The sequence below is a fragment of the Lagopus muta genome, chromosome 3 (genome assembly GCF_023343835.1).
Source record: "Lagopus muta isolate bLagMut1 chromosome 3, bLagMut1 primary, whole genome shotgun sequence".
In the NCBI taxonomy this organism is placed as follows: Eukaryota; Metazoa; Chordata; class Aves; order Galliformes; family Phasianidae; genus Lagopus; species Lagopus muta.
The window spans coordinates 50,267,824-50,290,700 of NC_064435.1; the positions used below are offsets into that span (position 1 = coordinate 50,267,824).

General features: G+C 40.2%; 1 long non-coding RNA gene across 1 annotated transcript; it reads left to right on the plus strand.

Moving 5' to 3' along the window:
• Positions 1-11,712: 11,712 nt before the first annotated feature.
• LOC125690358 (uncharacterized) lies at positions 11,713-19,039 on the plus strand. The gene is made up of 3 exons (XR_007375636.1): positions 11,713-11,813; positions 12,531-13,115; positions 17,469-19,039. It is a non-coding gene; the product is annotated as an uncharacterized LOC125690358 (long non-coding RNA).
• The last annotated feature ends 3,838 nt before the right edge of the window (positions 19,040-22,877 follow it).

The window sequence follows — 22,877 nt, forward strand, 5'->3', positions numbered from 1 at the left end:
GATTCACTTCAGTCACACTGCTGCACAGTGGGATCAGCATGGAAGCAGAGTGGAGCAAGATGAGTAGGGCAGCAGGAGTAGGAGTATTGGTGATCTGCCTATGTTTGTGTTCCCTGCTTCTTCAAAGAATCATGAAATCATTAAGGCTGGAAAAGATTGCTATGTTCATCTTGTCCACCATGAACTCATTCCCACCATACCCAACCACATCCCTGAGTGCCACATTCACACGGCTCTTGCACACCGCCAGTGATTCCACCACCACCCTTAGCAGGCTGTTCCAATTCTTCACCACTCTTTCTGAGAAGATTTTCCTAATATCCAACCTGAACCTTCCCTGGTACAGCTTAATGTCATTATTTCTTGTCCTAAAATCAGCTGGGCTTTGCTTTCCTCTGGGGGAAACTGCGGCCAAGATACTCCTGCAAAATGAGGGTTGTCCTCAGAAATGAGGATGCTGGCTGTAGCAATACTTGAGGGTGACTTTGTGCATTCTTGTGATTCTTTCATGCTGTCCTGATTTTAGTCAGGACAGAGTTGGTTTTTCTCTTCCTAGAGTCCAGTATGATGCGATGGGCTTTAGTAAAAAAACAATGTTTATAGCACACCAACATTTTAGTTTTTGCAGAACAGTGCTGTATGGAGCCAAGGATATTTCAGTTTCTCGGCTTCTTATACTGTCCTACCAGCAATGAGGCAGATTGAGGGAATCACAAGGAGCTGGAAGAAACAGAAGAAGGACAACTGACCTAAACTGGGTCAGTCCAAAGGGATATTCCATACCATGTGACATCATGAAGAAAAATCTTGAAAATGGTGGGGAATTGGCCTGATGGGCAGCTTTTGTTTGGGGGACTGGCTGGGCATTAGCCGGTGAGTAGTGAGCAACTGCTCATGCATCACTTGTTTTGTATATATAACTATCATTATTATTATCTTGTTGTTTTTTTTTTTTCTTCTCTTCCTTTTCTGTTTTAGAAAATAGATTTTATCTCTGCACATGAGTTCTACTTTGTTTTGTTTCCCCCACTTCTCTCCCAGTCCCACTGGAGTGGAGGGAGTGTTAAGCAAACGACTGTGGGGTGCTTACCTACCTGCTGGGTTAACCCACAACACATGCCTGCCTCATGAGATCAAAACTTTAATTTTAAAAGAGATGTTTCTAAGTAATACTGATCTGGTTATGACTGAGCAGCTGTGCCATTGCAATCATACTCTCCTCCAGCATCTACACCAGGAGGATAAATTCTGCCCAGAAGAATGAGGAGAGTAAAAAAATCACACTCTGAGAGTCCTGTTATCTAATTTTGCTTGATTTATTAAAAAATGAACCCTCCCTATTCTTCTCAAAAGTCACCTCTGTGTTTCTTCATAATGCTTCACTGAAGTTTTAAACATACAAATTAGAAACAGGAAGAAAGCAGACACCGAATATTACAGATTGCCTCTTCCTCTCGTGATTCAATAGCTTTTCTCAGTTGCACTGTTTGGAATCTAGAATTGCTGGCAATTCAGTCATTTCTCTATAGAAATAGGATTTTTTTTCTTCCTTGCTCTTACCAGCTCTCCAGCCGATGTACAGTTGAGACACTTGAGGGATTTGGCCAAGTGGACAATACAGCATGATGGCCAGGGAGGGAGCATGACATGTATAAAGCCGCTTTCCACTCAGCCAGCAGCTGCAGGCATTTGCAGCTGCTTTGGCAGCAGGATCCATGTCTGCTGCAGGACAGCAGTGGCACGAGAGCAGGGCACAAGGCCACACGGGTCTGAGAGACACTTCTCAGCCTATGAGGTTTGCACCGAGGCTACTCATTATTGGTGTCCTAATTCATTTTGCACCGCATTTTAAAAGAACAAAGACTACATATGCTCCGCTGAAAAGAAACATAACTGACTTGGCACATCTGAAACCTTCATCACTTCATAAGAAATGGAGTGGCGGAGGATTTAACTGTGCCTCTGAAAGCTGTGGTGATGAAACTAGGACCCTAGCAGATGCCTTTATCTGCTGCTGTTCCTCCTCCCAAGTGCAACCCTCTTGTCCCTCCATGGGTGTACACATCCCACATGCTGACTACAGCCATCCCACAGTTTTCACCCTAAGCAGTTCCCTAAGGCACTAAGGGACGTGATTTGGTGACCTGGACAGTCAGGTTAAAGGCAGGGCATGAAGACCTTGGAGACTAAATGAGCCTATGATTCTATGCTTCTATTTCCAGCTCAAGTTTGAGCTGATGCTCTATTTCTAGGACAATCTTCATCAGCTCCCTAAATTAAATTAGATATTAGATGGAACTTTTTCACTCAGACTGGTGAGGTGCTGGTGCTGGCACAGCTGCCCATGTAAGCTGTGGTGCCCCATCCCTGGAGGCACTCAAGGCCAGGTTGGATGGGACCCTGAGCAGCTGAGCTGCTGCGTAGCAACTCTGCTATGGCTGGGGTGGGCTTTGAGGTCCCTTCCAATTCAAGCCATTCTGTAATTCTATGATTCTATGACCCTTTATCCAACCTAGGACAAGAAAGTGCCCAATATTAACTTTCATCTTACTTTTACAGAAGCAACATTAAGCCCCATTGTGAGGACAAGCCTTGCCATTGTTAAAAGTCCACTCAGCATTAGGACTAATTTACACATAGCTTTAATTCAATTGTAAGTCCAGGCCAGAAGCTCAGGTTTACTCACAGTCAAAATCTAATGCTCATCCACTTCCCATTCTTTACCAGAATGCAAACCTGTCAGATTTACCCTAAGACTCTGGATCATTCCAGACATTCTTCCTGATCTTAAAACTTTGGCAAAAGAGTATATTGCAAGGCTTGATTCTCCTGGCAGCTCCTGAAAGCATTTACATCCATGCAAAAAGCCCATGGGCAAAATTCTTTGTAGAATGTTTTTGCTCATTCCACTGAATTGACTCAGGAAGAGATTTCAGTCCAGGCACTTCAATTCAGTACGAACTCTGTGCTTCTTGAGCAGTGGGGGAAAGAAAGCAGCACAGAATGGGGCACAGTCAGCCACATCTGCAGGACTTGCAATGCAGAGAACAGGGTTTATCTAAAGCTCTGTTCCCTTCCATTCAATTTCCAAACATAGCCAGAGGGACAAATCTTCCCCATTTTCATCATGATTAAAAGGTTAAGTTTTGGTGAGAGGTATTTTAGAATCAAAGGAAATCTGTATCTGATTTGCAGGGATTTTTGTTCCAGGAACTGCCTCCTAGACTGTTAAATATCTATCAGTCTTGCATTATTTCAGCTATGTTATACTAAATTTGTGATAATTCAATGTGACAACAAATGCTTTTCTATAGTTGGGCCATTAGCCCAAAAAATATGGTGCCTTGGGCATGAAAGACACTCTGTCGGGGGAGAAGGGGCTTGCATTGGAAAAGAAAGAAAGAAAGAAAGAAAGAAAGAAAGAAAGAAAGAAAGAAAGAAAGAAAGAAAGAAAGAAAGAAAGAAAGAAAGAAAGAAAGAAAGAAAGAAAGAAAGAAAGAAAGAAAGAAAGAAAGAAAGAAAGAAAGAAAGAAAGAAAGAAAGAAAGAAAGAAAGAAAGAAAGAAAGAAAGAAAGAAAGAAGAAGGAAGGAAGAAGGAAGGAAGGAAGGAAGGAAGGAAGGAAGGAAGGAAGGAAGGAAGGAAGGAAGGAAGGAAGGAAGGAAGGAAGGAAGGAAGGAAGGAAGGAAGGAAGGAAGGAAGGAAGGAAGGAAGGAAGGAAGGAAGGAAGGAAGGAAGGAAGGAAGGAAGGAAGGAAGGAAGGAAGGAAGGAAGGAAGGAAGGAAGGAAGGTTCAAAGTGTTCCCTGTAGTCAAGGATAGTCAAGAAAAATGCTTTGAAGACCAGTTGAAGTTCCAAACGTTTTAAACAGTGGTAGAGCAATCCTGTTTCTTCAGTTAGCTTTGCCAAGGAAGGGTTTTCATGGGCACCCACTCATCCTGATCCTGTTACAGGATTCTGGTTTCAAAAAGGAATAAGGCAGAATTATGGTGGAAAATGCCATTACAGACAAACAGGCTTTGATTTTTGTTAACTCTTGATAAGAGCAAAAGCACTGTTTTAAGGGATTTCTTAAGTACAGAGATGTCACAGAGGCTCTGTGCTCTGAGAATATCCCAACTGTAAATAAGCATAATATCAGAAATAATACATCTAGGTATCACAGGAGCTCTCCCCCCATGAACCAGAGAGAGGGGAGTGCTTAGTCCCATGGAGGTTAACATCTGGGAAAGTGCTCAACTTATAGAATCCACTGAATGACTGGCAGCTCACATTAAATTTGTTGTCTTGAATCAATTGAGAGACCCCACAAGGGATATTATTCTGTTTGGCCTTGAGCCACTCACTGGAAAATGTGCATATTGGAGGTGAAATAGTATTGCATAGATTTGTCTTCTAAACATTCACCATATGCTCTCATAAAAATAAGCACCAGCACCATTATAAAAATAAATTGTTTATTGTGTAGCTATTTTCTTTAGGCTTTGTTTCAAATCCTCAGTATACAACATAAGTTCTATAAACATTTGTCAGACACTAGATGCTAAATGAGTTCATTCCAAATCTTTAGAAAAGAAGCCTTGTTAGACTGCATGCTTGTTTACACATTGATTGTGCTGATTTATGTAATTGCAGTCATGCTTCAGTCCTTCAGCAGTTTCAGTTTCTCTCTTTCTGTCTTAAACTAATTTGTAGTGTCTGAGTTATCATAAACAAAGGTAAGAAGAGACCTCATTTCTGTTGGCATTAATAAACTTGTAACACAGAAAAGTAGCACAACCCATTCTCAAGTTAATAACATCTTGTGTGGTCTATAGAAAGCCAGTGAGACAGACTGAGATTGTGAGCTGTACAGAACATATGTACAACTGCTATCTACTAAAACAATGTGTTTTAGTAGCTCCAGCTGCACTGAGTAGCAACACAAGAAAAACACTTTAATGACCTCAACACCTTGGCTACACAAAGCTAAAAGATGCTTCAGGGTCTCTGGGTGTGACTTGTCAAGGCAAATAGAAAGAACTTTCACTGTGGATAGGCTTGGCTTATGTTAAACTCCTACGTTACTTGTAACCTTGTCTCTGAGTCTTGTTAAAATAAGTTTTGTTTGGTTTGCACATGATGTTTGGAGTGAGGGAAGATGTGAATGATAAAGAAACTCCATGGACTAATGGAGCAATGTCTTCCTGAAGCAGGTTACGGTATGCCCAGCCAGAAGCAAGCAACTGACATCTAAGGGCATAGACAAGGATGACAGGTGTGAACAGAAGGTCATGGATGCATGTAATTTTAGACAAAAGGTACTTGTACGAAGGAGCAGGCATTGTAGCTATTCTTGGAAGTAGCAGACAGTAGAGGTAGTTCACATTTTCATGCAGAAATACAGAATGTCAACATTTTCCTTTCTGAAGCACTTCTAAAAGTTATCTACAAAGGTTGGTGAGAGGCTGAACCCCAAACATCAGCTCCTGTGAGAATGAAAGGCAAATTTGTCCATCAGATGCTAAACATCTGGGCCACCTTATTACAAAGGATATTGGCTCTCTTTGAAGGTAGCTTTTAACAGACTCTTAGAATGGCTTGCTGCAATTTTTAAGACATGCTTTGGGTCAAGAGTGGGCAAGGGCCATGTCTTGGGAAAAGAGATGCTGTTTCTTCCCTTCTACCTCTTGCCTTAAGTACAAGAACAAAGCTGAAGACTTCACAAGTCTTTCTGCATGAAGTCAGACTAGGAATGCTTCCATATTTCAGGGGGAAAGTTTTCTTTGCAGAACTTGTAGCCAGCCTCTCACATCAAACACATAGTATCAGTATATCGTGCCTTGTGCTTGGCAGTTTTTGTTACTGTGATGCTTGACTTCAGGCACTATTCTTGGAAGGCATTTCTCCTCCAACACAAGGTAAAAGTTCAGAAGCAGAGAAACAGGTGTTTTTAAATAAAAGAGGGGAGGTTATCCCTTAGAGGAATATTTTGCTTTATTGCATGATGCTTACTCTGCAAATTATTTGATATTTTTCTTCTTTTGTTCACCCCCATCACTGAGAAGGTTCCCAGAAAAAAAAAAAAGAAGGATGGCTTAGGAACATTATCTTGAGGGGCAAATACTTGCCTACTTTGGTTCTGTTCTCTTTCTGTTGTAAAATATATTGTTGATCTTACTTATTATGGATACTACCCACATAGTAGCTCTTGGTGCATTATTGCTCTAACATGTTTTCTTAGTATTCTCCTAATTCGCTCTTGAGAGCTTAAATACTTACAATATTCAACATCAAATATTGATGTTGATATAAAAACAAAAACAAAACAAAAATCCACAACAGAAAAACCAAACAACACTTGGATTTCAGAGCAACATCATTAGTAGAGATCAGATTATTTGCTTTGGGTCAACTGAAATCGGATATGAAATGTCATATAGTCAAGTCAATTCTTAATGTTATTGCATGGACTTCAAAATATGATGTTCAAACCTAAGCCCATGTGTTAGGCAGATGTCTGTCTCCAAAAGGTGCTATGTAGTTGACTTGTTTTCCCAAGTTAGTCATCATTCTTGCACCCAAAACCAATATTTGATCAGGAAGATTGAATGGTACTCCTGTACTTAAAGGGAGCTTATAAACAGGAGGGAGGCCAACTTTTTACACTGTGTGACAGTGACAGGACAAGGAGAATGGCTTTAAAATAAAAGAGATTTTTCAATCAGAGGGCAGTGAGGCGCTGTCACAGCTTCCCAGTGAAGCTGTGGTGGCCCATCCCTGCAGGCACTCAAGGCCAGGTTGGATGGGGCCCTGGGCAGCTGAGCTGCTGTAGGGCAGCCGTGCCCATGGCACGGGGTGGGACTGGGTGGGCTTTGAGGTTCTGAGTATTTCAAGTTCTTGAGTGGTGAAACAGAAGGAAAGAAAGGGAGAAAAGATGAAACCAACCCTGGAAGGAAGTACCTTGAGCTGTGAAGAGCTGAAGAAACGTTTATTTGATCTTCCTATTTCCTGCAGAATGAAGACAAATACTCTTTACAAATTTACCAGGAATGCAAGAGTGATTCACTGCACCAAACTGCCCACATGCAATCATGAAAACTAAATCTCTTTGAAAATGGAGAGAAGAAAAGAGGAAGCAAGAATCCTAAACTGACACACAGAGCAAAGAGATCATCTCAAAAGACCAGGAAATTTGTGTGCAGCTATATTTATCTTCAATTAAACCTCATTTAAGGTTCTATCCATTTTGCTCTGTTGAGAGGAAGGAAAAAACCGCAGCTCTGTAACAGACTGAAGTACCTACTTATTTCCAGAAACATCCATGAGGTGAACATTACGTGATGAAATGTTCTCGGCATCAGTGCTGCCTGTATAACAGAAGGTGCACAGGGACTGTTCCAGCAAATTATTCATGGGCAATAAATAATGTATAACATGTCTCAAAGGCAAGGGAAGTGCACCTCTCTGCAATGTACACAAAATTTTGATTCCAGAAGGCACTCTTACTGTGGTTTTTGTTATACTTTTCTCAACGTTAGCTACGTGGGTAAGCCTGACCTTGCATAAGGTTTTCTCCATGTCATCTGACCATTCCCCCATATGCAACATGAGATGAAAGAAAATACATTTTCTTCTGGATTCCAACTGCGTTAGGATTTATTATTAAGTTAATATATAACCAGGCTTATTTGTTAGCTCTGTATGTACATGTGTTTTCCTGGGGGTAATATTGTCTCCAATACAAAACTTTTGTTGGGATTAGTGGCAGTACTAGTGTTAACAATGTTGGTTATAGAGCACCGTAGTAGTAAGTACTGCATCAGCCTCATATAAAATATGCTCTACTTTGGGAGCTCATCAACAAGGTTATGATAAGTTGCAGCTGGCTGATGAGGTAACAAGCGAACAAGATATCATATCCTAATTAAAGGAGTTGGCTTGCTTTCCACTTGGCTATTGTAGTAAAGGGAGTTATTTGGAAAGCTGCTCATTTTCCTACCCTGTGTTTAAATAATGTTTGTTAATCATTGCTGATTTCTCAGTGCAGTTCTTCCCCCCCCACACACCCCATGAAACATGGTAAGGTCTTTCTCTTTCCCTTTTAGCGTGAGGTTGGCAGCCTGGGTGACTCAGGGTGAGTTTCATTCTTCTTTCATTCCAGGTGACATGTTTACCACATTTTGGACTGGCCTGCAGACAGCTCCACCTTTCTTATTTAGAAACATGTTAGACTAAACTAATGCGTACTTTTGCCTAAGATTCCCAAAAGCTATTTCACTTCTATTATCTCTACAGCAGTTGAGAAGTGAGGTGATATAGTTCAGATACTCTTTCAGAGGGACAAACAAACTTACTTTGAAGGCATAACTGTCCTGTAAGGAATTTTTTCCAGGAGAACACCTCTAATCCAATTTTGCATTTCTTTAAGGCTCTCGGTTATTAGGATTTATTTTGCCTTTCCATTTATTTAGTACATCTAGGTAAAGAAGTGAGAGTTCTTTTGTACAAAATCTTAATATATTATAAATCTTGGCACAAGTATTTGAACAGTGTCTGACTACTCTCCAGAATTAAACTGGTAATCATTAACAGAGCAGGCTTATAATTATGAATTCTAAACTATGCTTAATCCAAATCTCATAAATGCCAGTGATTCACCTAGTAAAGACACAGCAACAATAATATGTAAGCAATAGAATGGAACAGAGTACATATTTTTCATTTGAATCATCCCATTTAAGCAGAATTTTTCAGTGTAGATACACTGAAAAGGAAAATTTATTTAACAAAAAGACAAAGTGAGTCGACCTGATTTCACCATGAACTATTTGTTAATATTGAGTCATCAGACTGCAGTTGTAGGCATCCAAAGCATTTTTGAGTTTTCGGATTTGTCTTTTATGAGTGTTTTAAAAACCTTTTCTCTTGCTGAAGGGCACACATGCAGTTAATGAGACTGTTGTTGTCTCACGGTATTGTTACCTACTCCGTGTTCCAGACTACTCTCAAATTGACCTGTTTTACTCTCCAACCGTAGGAAAGTGCAAAGTAATTGTCATGCCTGGTAATGTGAAATATCAAAACTTAGTGGAATGTAAGAGTTTGAAAGAAAGGTACGCCTTTTATTAGAACAATTAAGTACTCTAGGTAGTTTGCCTTGGTGGAACTGCTCTAGGAGAGAGTACTCCCTGGAAGAGCTAGATGGAAAAAGTGCCTAATAGGTTGTTATACCTAAAAGCTATCAATGGAAAGTTAGATGGTAACCAGTAAGCACGTGCTTCTGCTATGCTGGTAAGACTTACTCCTCTCCAAGACCACAAAGTGTGTGACCCATCCTTTGTTCTAATAAATCAGCAGATGCAAAAATACTACTACAGGCTTCATATATGTTTCTAGGACTACATTATGGCAATCTACCATGAACAGGGTCAAAGTAAGAATTTTGGTAAGGATCCAGTTTGGTCACTCATAGAATCACAGATATCAGTTGTCACTTAGTTGGCACCAAGTTCATTCCAGCTCTGCTGACTGGATGAAAAAAAGGCATAAAATGCAGCTCTTCAAACCATGGCACACTGAATAGAAATAGTGAAAAGGCTAAAGATGAGGATACTCCACACACAAATTTCAGACTAGACAGTCCTTGGTCTCATTTTATCTTTTCACTCTCTATGCAGGAAAAAGGCCTTGGCACAGCAGAATAGAGAGGCTGTGGTGTCTCCTCCTTGGAGACCTTCAGAAGCTACCAGTACATGGGCCTGGGTACCCTGCTCTGGGTGGCCCTGCTAGAGCAGAGGGTAGGTCAGATAGACACAAGCCATGCTGCAATTCTGGGATTCTGTGAAATGAAACCTCCCACCTCATATTCTCCTAGTTTGATTTTTCTCTCCTGGACTAATTGCCATCATTTAAATCTTGCCATACCTTCAGGCTATAGCATCACACCTACTCATTAAAAAGAGCAATCATATTAAAATCATCTTCTGCAGACGTAAAGGCTGTGACTAAGTAACCTCTAATTTAGCACAATATTCCTATCTTTCAAATGACATGACAGTGCTAAAAGGAACTGCTGCTGTAAGCCCTTGATCAAACAAAAAATATTCTTATACTTCCATATTGTTTTTTTTGTCCATTCTGGTATATTCCATGAAGAACTGTCATAACATTACCCAGGTAACAAATTCACCTGGAAGATTTAACATACTGCAAGAAAAACAAGCAGTGATAAGCTAAAAAATGTCAAACTGGGAAGCTGTTACTCGTAATGGTGAACAGCTGCAGTAACTGCAGTGATTCACACGAGTCAGTCACTACTCATCTATGCTAGTAGAGATTTCACAATTACACTCAGATCCCACGGAGACCTTATAGAAGATTTCCAACTCCTGATGCATGTGGTATGGCATGCGTTCAGAGAACAGATGCATGCGTTGCAGAGAGAATGGCTGGTCACGAACAGACAAACTACCTTATTCAGTGTGACAGTATCCATGCTCCCGAGTACTCTTCAGCACTTGCCAGATGTTGTCAGTTCTCTCTTCAGAAGATGAAAGGGCTAAGAAGATACATAAATCATAGATGATAAGAGGATGCAACTACAACCCTTGGGCCTGACAGTTGATACTAGGCTGCTCCCATGCCTTTGCCATCCTCAGTACACTGCTCTCCACAGGGCCTAATGACACATCCTCCTGGTTTTCACACTCATAGAACAAATTCAGCTTGGCATGTAATTTACAAAGAAGTAACATACCAGTATGAGAATGAGCTTGTACCTCAGGAAAGTCAGGATTTTGAAATGAATATTTTTTCAGATGCCGTTGAGTTTCACAGCACTTTGAAGTACAGATCAATCTGCCACGTATCAGTGAGCATAGAAGAGTAGCAGGACAGCCCCCCAGCATATGTTTTATCATTTGTTCAGACAGGTTAATTAAAAAATTCTTACTGAAATCTCTTTTGTGTGCTCTGGCTGTTGGTCATAGCCAAGAGCATTAACATGAAATACATACTTATCTAGAAATACGGAATTTCATTATAAAAATGAAATCTATTTGTCCTGCAAGATCTGAAGCAATATTGGAAACCCTGGATTTCATGTTCAGCCCTGAAGAAAACTGTGCTGGAGGGTGTGTTCTTCCTGACCGTTTCTTTCCTTTCTCCATCCCATTTAATATGTCCTTCAAATTCCTTAGAAAAAAATGACCCTAAAGCTAAAAGCCCATCATTTCATTTTGAGAATGAAATGCATCAACATAATGATACTATTGTAGCTCCACCAGCGGGTGCTTCTCATTGCCTGAGTGCTAGGGAATCTTATTTGCTATTTGTGAACCAGTAAACCCACTAATAAAGCTATGATCTATGCAAATCCCTTTAGTATACAGCGTTCTCCTCTCCATTTCCTAATTCTTAAGTATGTTTTACAGAGGAAATCATATTATGTATGAAAATGTTATCAGTATGCCACTCCCTTTATAGAAAGGGACAAACTGAAATTTCAAGAGAAATTGACCATGTTTTTATTTTAAAACAAACTTTGGATTTAATGTACCAAGTTACCTTTTTTTTTCCCTTTTGTGCACTAGATATCTGAAGCCTGTTGGCCTCTGTATGGGAACTGCTGAATCACATCCTGAACCTCTGATTGATCACCTGAGTGAGCCATGAGTCAGCCATGGGAGCACAGGTGAAGGCAATTCAGCTGTGCTGCCGAAGGGGTGGAACCTGGCTGCACCTCTCCTAGATCCATTTAAGAGCTGACTGCCACCAGTGAAGGGTTTCTTCTGGAAATCCCTCCTCTGGAGTTTTATGACAAGTCCAGGATATGGGTAAGCATTCTATTTGTTATCTTTTGGTGTAATAGCTGCTTAGCCAAACTCTCTGGTATATTTCGTAACTATAAGAGCTCTACATTCACCGGTTATACAGCCTCCCATCACTTCAACACAGTGTCTCCAAACAGTTCAGCTGTAGTCTCTAAATCTTAAACTTACCTTTCTAAGCTGCTCAGAGGTATGGTTCTGCTGATATGTCTGTCAGCTGAAGCAGAATTAAGTAGGTAGCCCAGCAGCTCTTAACTTATGTCCTCAAATGTTTGGCATAAACAGAATTTCTCAGCGAAACTAGACAGAGCTAGGAGAATTCATCTCGTATAACGCTAGATACAGTGTAAAAGGGTGCATCTCACAGAAGCAGAAGCTTTCAAGCTTATTTGTCCAAGCACAGAGCTGAGGTGGGGAGAGCAGTGTCTGATCCATCACGTCAAGGAATGTGGCTGAGCTTTGCCCTTCACTGGGAGCTCCTGGTGTAGCAGTGAGATGTCTGGGGCCTGGCTGACTGAGGTGTGTCAAGTGTGTTGAATGTGTTCACGTGTTTCATCTTCAAGTGAGATCTGATAGAAATGTACATAATTCAAAACTAATCCAAGGACAAAAATAATTCATCTGGGGCTCAAGGTACACAATATATCAAGGTACTGTTTCTGAGACAATAGATTAGCCTTACATCAACTCTAATTCCCCACATACATCTATTATTTGCGTTAGAGAGATATTTTGCTTCAAGGAAAGAAGAACCAGTATGGCTCAAATATGGACAGATCCATCTTGCTTCCCTGAAACTCAAAACAAAGACAAAGAAGTCAGTGGAAGGGAATGAAGAGACACTTCAGGAATCCTAAGCCTACGCTTTGTGCGCTGTGGAGAGTTCAGAGAAGCAGTGTGCTTATCCCTGTGATGACAAATGAAGATTAAATGAAGGTATTCACCAGACAATTCTTCCAGTGTTCCCTGATCTGAAATGCACACTGAACATTGTGGAAGATGGCTTAGCGCTGCTGGCTCCGTGGAAGGAAAGCCTGCAGCTCTGGCAGCATTAAGGAGCTAAACAAAACCAAGTCTGGAACATCCTCACTTTCAGGCCCATGGTTCCAGATTGGCTGAAAACTTGCATGGAGCCTGTCCCCGTGCAGAGATCTGTGTTAGCCATGGAGAAAGAAGCACATCTGGCACTGGGTGCAATCTGGAGCTTCCCAGTAACTTCCAAGACTCTCAAACTTTTTGGTGCTCTTACAGCACTTAGAACTATGGCACTCTGCACGAGCAGAAAACTTGTTTTAATAAAAAATATGGGTAAGTTTTATCTTCATGGCCAGCTGCTGACTCTAACAAGGTATGCTTTCATTTTTGTGAAATGCATTTTGGTTTTGGGAGAATCAGGCTTCAAGGTAGCTCCAGGTTTTGCTTCAGCTATTCCAGCTGCTGTTTGAAAACTCATCTGTGCACAAATAACCCTTTGGGGTGACCAGCTGAGAATGGAATACATTAAATAACTGATAATTGAAGTTTAAAACTGATAGTTTACGTTTGCAAGAGTGGATGGGGCAATGGAAAGTCAGTTCAACAAATGGCACCAAATATAATCACTGCTTCTTATAGGTCTAGTTCATGGAAAACTGGAAGGTTTTTTTAATAGATATTGAAAATTATCCCTTCTTCTCCTCATCCACATCCTTGTTTTGCTCCATTATGAGGTGCACAGGTTTGGGCTTGCTCTTCCTCTCTATCTACCTTCCAGCTCCAGCCCATCCCCCTCTCCCAACAGTGCACAGGGGCTGGAAGTGCCACTGCTGGCCTCTTTAAACAGTTGCCTTTTCATTAATCCAGTCTGTGTGTGTGTATGTGTGACCGCTTGTGCATGAGTCTAGACAGCTGCAACTTGGCAATCTTGCTTTGACATTTTTTTGGAGTAAAGTTTGTTAACTATTGGACATTAGTATCCAATTCTTCCCCATTCGGGTTTAAGGAAACAGGAATTTGGCTTCAGTAACTAAGACTAACGTGATGTTAATTTCTGAAAAAAAATAATCCCCTGCTTTTGCCTGGGTTTTGGGCCCCTTACTACAAGAAAGACATTGAGGCCCTGGAGCGTGTCCAGAGAAGGGCAATGAAACTGGTGAGGGGTCTGGAGCACAAGTCTTATGAGGAGCGGCTGAGGGAGCTGGGATTGTTCAGTCTGGAGAAGAGGAGGCTCAGGGGAGACCTCGCTGCACTCTACAACTTCCTGAAGGGAGGTTGTGGTGCAAAAGGGTCTGGCCTCTTCTCCCAGGCAAATAGTAGGACCCGAGGAAATGGCCAGAAGTTGTACCAGAGGAGGTTTAGGTTGGACACTAGGAGAAACTTTTTCTCTCAGAGGGTGGTCAGGGCACTGGAATGGCTGCCCAGGGAGGTGGTGGAGTCGCCATCCCTGGCAGTGTTCAAGAGGCGTCTGGATGAGGAGCTACGAGATGTGGTTTGTGGTACCAATAGGAATGGGAGGGTGGTTGGACTAGATGATCTTGCAGGTCGTTTCCAACCAGGTGTGATTGATTTGGTGTGATTCGGTGTGATTCGGTGTGTCCTTTCTCAATAGGTACTTTTCTTGTGCCATACACGTATGCATGTCATGTTCATTAGTATTAAAAATCTGATTTGGCCAAAAGATTGTTTTTGGCCAAACAGGTCACGTTATTAGATATGGTCGCTCTTCTTTCTCTACTCATATCTGCTATCTCCATCTATGCTGTTCCTCTACCTGTGGCTTTAATTCCTCGGTGGTTTTCTAGGATAAATCTCACTGTTCCTTTCTGGACAATAGATTTTTGATCACAATCATTCTGACGTGAGTTCCGATCAGCAGTGCATTGGATGCAGAAATGTGGGTGTAATGAAACTATCATTTTTCTGATGCACAAAAATAAGGTACCACAGACCTCAGAAATGGTGCACTGAGTCAAGCTATTTCTACAACAAACAGCAAGCATTCATAACAAAGTGATTGGTGCTGATTTGTGGATCTGTACTTTTCATTTTCTGAAGGAAAAGCAGCCAGGAAAATATCACATTTTCCAGCAATCCACATGAAGTCTCAGCATACTATCTGAAATTTGGTAACTTTGATTTTCTGATCCATGAGCTCCAGCAACCCCTAGTGTGTGCCCACAGCCTAAAAGAAAACAAGCATCAGAAAACACTACTCTTTGCATATGTTAGGTGGCCATGTCTCATCACACTCAAACCCAATTCATCATCTTCCAGACACTATTTCATACCAACCATTTTGCTGTCTCTTTAATGCATCTGTCTGTTTATCTATTCTCAAGCACCATCTGCCTGTCCTGCTCTCTTGCACCGCACATGTTCACAGCTACTACACCTCCAAGGTGACAAATGAGCAGTCGAGCTAATTTCATTGGGATAAACAAGAAAGCAAGAGCCAGATGGAAAGCCATGGAGAGAGCCAATGGCATCGGGGGGGAGAAGAGTGAGTGCTGGGAGAAGAAATCACCATAACAACGGCAAGTGCAAAGAGGGGGTTCTATTCTGCCTATACCACTAATTGCTATGAATATTTTATTCTTGCCCTGTGGTTTATCTATATCCAGACCAATGATTTACTGCCATATGGTATAGTTCAATGCATTTTTTTTTTTCCCAGTGAAGTTTGATGCTATTATTTTCATTGTTATTTACATGAGGTTTAGGGGCTTTATTCTTTTCTTGGAGTGTGGACTATTTTTTTCAGACATTCATAGGGAAGCAGGGCTCAGGGGAGTTCATTGGTGTTATGAGTTTGGAAATTACCAGTTATAATTACTCTTAAGACACAAGCTGATGATTGATAATGTTAATCCAGATCCTGCCTCCTGATAAGCTTCTGTGTCTATAACTCACTTTTTCTATATGGCACTTTCAGCACTGGCACAGCATAAATATTCTACAGATTCTAACAGGGTTATCTGCAGATAAGCCTGACTATTGTGGTGGAAGTCCAGTTAATCTCAAAGCAGCGGGATTTCACTGCCTGGAAAGATACATAGGCTGTACCTGATCAATTAAATTGATTTGAAAAACACTTCAGTTAAACCATTGCAAAACTGAGTGCATGCATGTGTGTACAGATTTAAAGCCACTTCATATTACTTTAGCTTACCTCAGCAAATGACACATCCTGAATTGAGGGAAGACAGCTTAAGATGAACTAAATAGGTCTAAGTAGGTCTCAGCATGAAATGGCTTTCTAAAATATTTTAACTCTGTTCAGTTTCACTCAATGTATGTTTATGTAGCAGAAGACAGATATGCCTTACCTGTTGTGTAGGAAGCCAGCTTAGAGCCAGAAGCAAATGCTTTGCCCAGGCTAATAAGCACCAACCTTTCTTGAAAGGGCATGGTGCAGTGTTTCACAGAGGTGCCTGTGCTAGGTAGGCATTCCAACATAGCAAAAGCCAGAACTCACTGCCAAGGAGAATCTAATTTATAATTCCTGTGGCAGACAAATACACAGCTAAAGCAGTAGACTGGAAAACCTCTCAAGTTCACTGCCATTTTCATCCAATAGCAGCTCACTAATTTTACAATACAGGCTCTGCAAATATTTTCTTTTACTAATAGAAATAGGCAGGGCACTTTCAAAATGTCTCTCCTTTTCGTACATTATCAGTGGCATTCAGTGGTAATTGGTTTGTATTTCTAAACATGCAATATTCAGAGATAAATAAGATGCATACATTAACTGAAAAATCCCTCTCCCCTTGCTTTCCAAATTCCATTCTCACTGCTCTGTACATTCAGGGATTTCTTCAAAGAGCAATCTATCTGCATCAGAAACTCTTATTTCAGGCTTTTCAGGGTAATGCTTGTCAGGAAAAAAATTGCTCCATTTCCCAGTGGAGTGTAAAGTTTCACTTTGAAGATACACTTTCAAACAATCTCCCCTACACCTATGAGAGTCATTCTTGATGTAATACAAGTGTTTATTGTATTCATTCCCTTTTAAAACCAGTTTTAGCCTCTGTAAAAATAAGGGGTGCTTTGTTCTCATCAAACCAGAGATATTCCACCACATGGCACAGAATCTCACTGTATCCTAGAAGGCTTTATGCTTTGTCTGCCTTCTCCTTCTAAACATGTGGCTCTCCATTAGCTTGCTTGACCTGCTAGCTTTTGTTATGTTAAACAATCATGGAAACGCTGAGGCTCTGATCCATCCTATATTCCTATAGTCCCTTCCAACTGCACTCAATACTATTTGCATGAGAAGCAACGTTAGGACACAGTTTGATTAAATTTTGGTCATGGTATTATACAATGCAGTTGCACATTAAAGTGAAGGCCTGTGCTTAATAAACAGAAGGGTCCTTCTTCTGCAGCCTACGTTCCGAAAAGAAAGGGCACTCATGAGAAAAAAAGAGATTCTCAGAGAAATCCCCATCAATGAGGAAACTGCATCCTTAAGTTCTTAGTTAAGACCTTTCTAGGATGTGTGTTGCAATCAATGGACAACAATGCCATGGTAAATCTTAATGCATGGTCTCCTAATTATAAATAAAACAAATGTGGTTTGCCTGGAGATCCCACCCAAACCAAGGCCCTTAAATTAATGTTTTTGGGATTGAGAATATTGTATGTCTACAAATTACTTAATGAAATTCATATTTTTTGCAGATGGAATTGAAATGGGAGAAATTTAGCTGCTGTACATAAGTGTCTGCATGTGGCCTGGTATTGTAAGAAGGAGACTCAAATTCTGCTTTTTTAAGATATATCTACAATCTCTGTAGCCACGCTGTTTCAAGAGGAAGGACACCTGCCTATGTACAACTTAGTGCAAATCTTTCCCTCTTCCTTAGTGTCCATGAGGTGCCGCAGGCCCAGGAAATGGAATACCTTCCAGTAGGTCACAACCACTCCTGAGTGAACATCAGAAGATGGCTTTGGTCAGCACCTGCCTCTGCCTGCAGCCTGCCAGAATGACAGCACGAGAGCCAGACATTTGCAGCACACGTCTCAAGGTGTTTCTGAGGATCAGGTTTGGCCCAGGCAGCCTTGGGGACATTTATAACCCCTTGACCTCTTCTTCCTTTTTTAAGCTCTGTTATTTCTACTGCAAACAATCTCCTCTGTCCACTGATGGATAGACCCACCACTGATGACCTTCTCTTCATTGCCAAAGTAGAAAAAGGCAGAGGACTCATTAAGCAGGAGAAATTTGCACACACACTGCTTGTAGCAATCAGCGTATACCCCCAGATAAAATTACCACAGTCCACCTTCTCCCTCTGAATGCACAAGGCCTTTGGAGGAGCAAGCAGCTCAAAGGGTGATGGGTGAAGAAATTGCACAAGGTGCATGTGCTCTGGAGAGAACTAGCTCTTTCCAGAGCTGTCATGATTGTCTGATATACAAAACCCCACAGAAAAAAAATCATTACGGAGCTTTAAAAATGTCTCTCCATCTATCTCTTTGTTAATCTACTCTCCTTAGTACTGACTGCATGTCCTTGAGGATATTAGCCAAATTTAACCTGAAACAAGATACCCGTCTTTTGGCAAGCACAAAGACTGAAATTTATGCTATGACAAGAACCTGTGAAAATTCTTGAAGATGATCTATTTCCAGAATAAAAATCAGGTTTTGTTTAACCTTGTCAGAAGGTTTATTTGATTAAGATTTACATGAATACACACTATTCCTCGGCTCTCAATTCAAAGTACAGTCTTAATAATATAGATCTTCAGTTTTTGCTGCATCTCCAGTCATAGATACTGGAAAATCTACTATTGTATGTACCAGGTTCTGAAACTGAATCATGCAAAACAAACAAAAAAAAACCCGAAAAAATAAAAAAAATTAAAAAAAATAAAAATTCTGCATTGAAGCTGTGACTGGGAAGAGATGCCTGCTGCTGCACTCGTACCATCTTGAGTCACCTTCATTGGAACTCTGTACAGATATTGTCATCCTCCAGCCTGCAAAGCTGGGGAAGAAGTTCTGAATTGGGATTAGCAAACTAAATAAGGTTACTTTTCTAGTGGTCTCAGCTTTAACTTCACTATTCCTATTCTAAATCCTATAAGACTTTTGGACTTTCTCAGCTTTGATACCTCCATCTAGAAATACTGCCCTTTCTCACAGCAGCTTTGTAGGACTAAACAGGTTAACGCAAGCACAGCATTTTTAAGATATGCATTATGCTCAACTTTATTATTAAAATGTTAAATGTTTGGTTTTCCTAAGAAAAGGTACCAGGTCTCCTAAATAAAATACTTTGATGTACTTTATGGAAATAAAAATTTAAAAATAGGACACTAAAGACTTGCTTTTGACTATCTTTTATCTCTGAATACTCTCAACAGTTAAGCACAGCTTCATTTAATTATGCATTACCCTAATTGCTGGGTACCTACCACGTCCATCTGTGTGCATTATAATGAATACATGCACCAAGGGCTTAATGAGTCAGACACCTGCTCATATGAAAAAAACAGCCTAGAATTATCACTGATATAGTCGTCCATACATTTAAGCTGCCCTTAATTTTAAAGGAGTGGCAGCACATGTTTACGTAAAAACAAAACAAATGGAACTTATTAGACTATTCCAGTCAGATTACATCAACAAAAAAATCATGAAATGTCCCCAGGACCATCCTCTAGCAATCTAACTGGAATGCATGTGCCCCCATTATTTAACTGTGAGAGCCTTCAAAACAGGGTAATCCTGTTGGGAACGTTCCTGCTAAATGTGCCTGAAAATTTGGAAAGGAGATGCTAGTTGACCTGGATCACAGTGATGACAGGGACTACTTTAAAGGTGTAACCCCATAAAAAGAAATCTGCCAAGGAGTTTTCTCTAGCACTGTTTAATCTACCAGTCTAATTTCCTAGTGAGCTCAGTTCAGCAACAGCATCTTTCTGAAGAGATGTGCAGAGCAAGGAAGCCATTTCAATTCAGCTCCTGTTACACAGATATACCATCTTCATGTTCTTGTACCATCAATACAATTTTCATGCAATTTTCTGTTCTCAGAAAAATTTGGCTATTAAGTAGCCTACTCTAAGTAATTGCAGATGCTCGCGAGTCAAGCATCCCAAACAGCCTCCTACAGCCAACAGAGTTGTCATGCTTGTGTTTATGGTGACATTTCAGCAAAATACTGCAGGGGAATAATGAACAAAAGCATTGATACAACAGGATCATAAAAGCCTACTTCATAGTCAGTACGTAAACTGGCATTCCCAACCTCATTATCATATATGCTACTTGAAGCATTTAGCATTTCTCTCAAGGCCTTTTTAAAGCTTGAAGGAACACAGCTTCCAATACAGGCCTTTTTCAAAGCCTAGAGCAGATTTTGCAGCAGTCACTTCATATCCTCTTTTCCCCTGTGCGATATTCCTGTTGCTCCAGTCCACCAGAACTACCAACTGGCATCCTTTAATTTCAGTTCAGCTCTACTACGACACAGCAAGTTCACTGAGCAATCTTCTTCTTCCATAATTACCTTCTTCCTTCATCTTTCCTTCCATGTTTGCACAGATAGGAGAGTCCTGGTGAACAGTTTCTTCTCACCACTTCAATATTTCACCCTCTTCCTTCAGTTAATACCAGCTCTAGATGCTGCATCTGTGTGTTCTGACATTTCAGCACCTCTTGTGCTACCATACCAAACTTAAGTCCCTTTTTCTCTTAATTCCTACTTGCTCCCATTCTGTCCTTCTTGAAAGTCATATCTTTCAAGGTGCTGGATCAACCTGCTGGCTTCCTACACCTTTGCACTTATACCAGTCTGATCACTGGTTACTAATGGGAAAAAGAAGCATGCTTTGCCCACTCACATCTGGGTATGTTCTTCTACAACTACTGTTCAGACACAACTCCTGCTCTTCCACCAGAAAAGCCCTTAAGTAATTAATAGAAGTGGAAGGACTAACAGGGACTCTTGATATTTGGTAGATTTTTGATATGAAAATGAGAGAGTACTGTTGAATTCTTGCTGGTATGTGCTCAAACACACAGGTTAGAAATGTGCATGTGTGTACTTGATGCATATAAGTGTATCTACAAACCAAAATTATTATTCCTGTATCTTACTTCTCTTTTCACACATTACTCATTGCATTCCATTTTGACATATTGTAATGCTTCTTTATTTTATAATCAGAAACATCATCTGTCTCAATATTACTGAAGTCTCAGAGGGGTTTTTAGATGTTATGTCATCACATTTTGTTTTAAATAGGCTGCAGAAATGGCTTACTATAAGATAACATGGGCAAGTGGAATGTGCCCAAACAATGTTGTTGTTCCTTGATTTCATCCAGTAAGAGCACCAAAAGGTTCTATCACCATTAGATAAGACATTACTACCAAGAAGATGTGTTTCAAGTATATTGCTATTAGTAATATGTCATCTAAACTCCAAAAGTTTAAAAAACACACACACACAAAAATCCCTATTGTATTTATCACAGCATTTTTAAGAGAAAATATTTTGAGACAAAACAACCTGAAAAGCAAAGCCAACTTTTAACACTGAAATTTAACATATGAAAATACTGACAGCTGGTCAAAGATCAGCAGTTTTTACATTTCTATAAAGAAGTCTTTCAATAATACCACTGTCTAAATACATGTTAAATAATTCAGACTTTCTCTTTAATGAGTGATTTGTTATAGAGAATGGATTTTCAATATTTAGCCTTTCATTGGCTTTTATGCAGCTATAAAGCCATGACATAAATCAGAACACAATCCGTCATGCAACATAACCTTCTGTAAATAAGAGGCACAGTTTGGTTCTTATTCTTCAAATACAAAACTAGGTTACAAGCACTGAAGTTGGAATGCCAGTACCATACAGCTTTCTTTTTCTTTTTCTTTTTGTTTCTTTTTTTTTTTTGTGGCAGAACATGCACTTTTCTCAAAATTGAATGAGATTCTAGTCTGGCATAGTGGTTGCAGACTATGTATGCCACTGATAAGCCAGAAAAATAAATCAGCAAACAAATAAAAGTTAAAATTTTAAACATATAGTATTATTCAAACATTTTTTTTTAATTCTTGACAGTCTTCATGTGCTAGAAATGCAACACTGGTTGGACATTGGAAAAGGTTTGACAGTGGACACTGCAAAGGACAGTAGATGAAAAGAAAAAATGGGCTGATGCAGAAAGGAGTAGCTTACTCAGTGTACAAGTAGGTATAACAGAACTTGTTAAGTATGATATCTCCTCTACTAAGGTTTCTATTTGCACATTTATTTGTACCTTAAAAGGTTATTTACTCTACTATTGCTCACACCCCTGAACAGAGTGAGGAAATGAACTGTATTTCAAGTTGAATGAAGGCATTCTTCTTCCATCCCTACTGGCTCGGGGATTTCTCTCAGATGTGTGTCTCCTCAGAAGCATCCATACTGCTGAGGTACCCAGAGTGCTCAACGCAAGGCAGAGCAGAATACAGTTACTCTGTAAGCTCCTTCTAAGTGCTACACTAAAGGATAAACTAAGCTTTAGTTGTAACATGCATGCTTTCTGTATTGCATTAGCTTAATGGATAAAATGAGGAGGCAATATCATCACAATAGCGACAGTCTTTGACACGCTGCCTAATCCAAAACCAGATTAATTGGAATAAAAATCCTTTTTCTTCTGTTACAGATGAGAACAGAAACATCTGGGCTTCAGAGTCCAACATTCAGCCTCCTGTTGTCCTAGAGAGTCTTTAACTGGAGACTGCAGAACTTGTGGCAGACAAAAGCTTAGGAACTGTTATGTCTTATCTCAAGAACTGTAAATAAAGTGGAGCTTAGCATAAATGTGCCTCAAGACAAGTCTGGCCCTGCTAGAAATCTGAAGAATCAGCATATTTTTATGGAAGGTAAAAATTCCTACAAGACGAGAATGCAACTTCTTTTTATTACATTATATGTACATACTCAGCTATACTGCTATAGACAGTACATAATGGAATATTTGCTACATGCTCAAGACTGCCAAATGTTTTCCATAACCCCTCTTTTTATTAAAATATTCCAAGTACATCTGTGCTGCACTAAATCATATGCTGCTA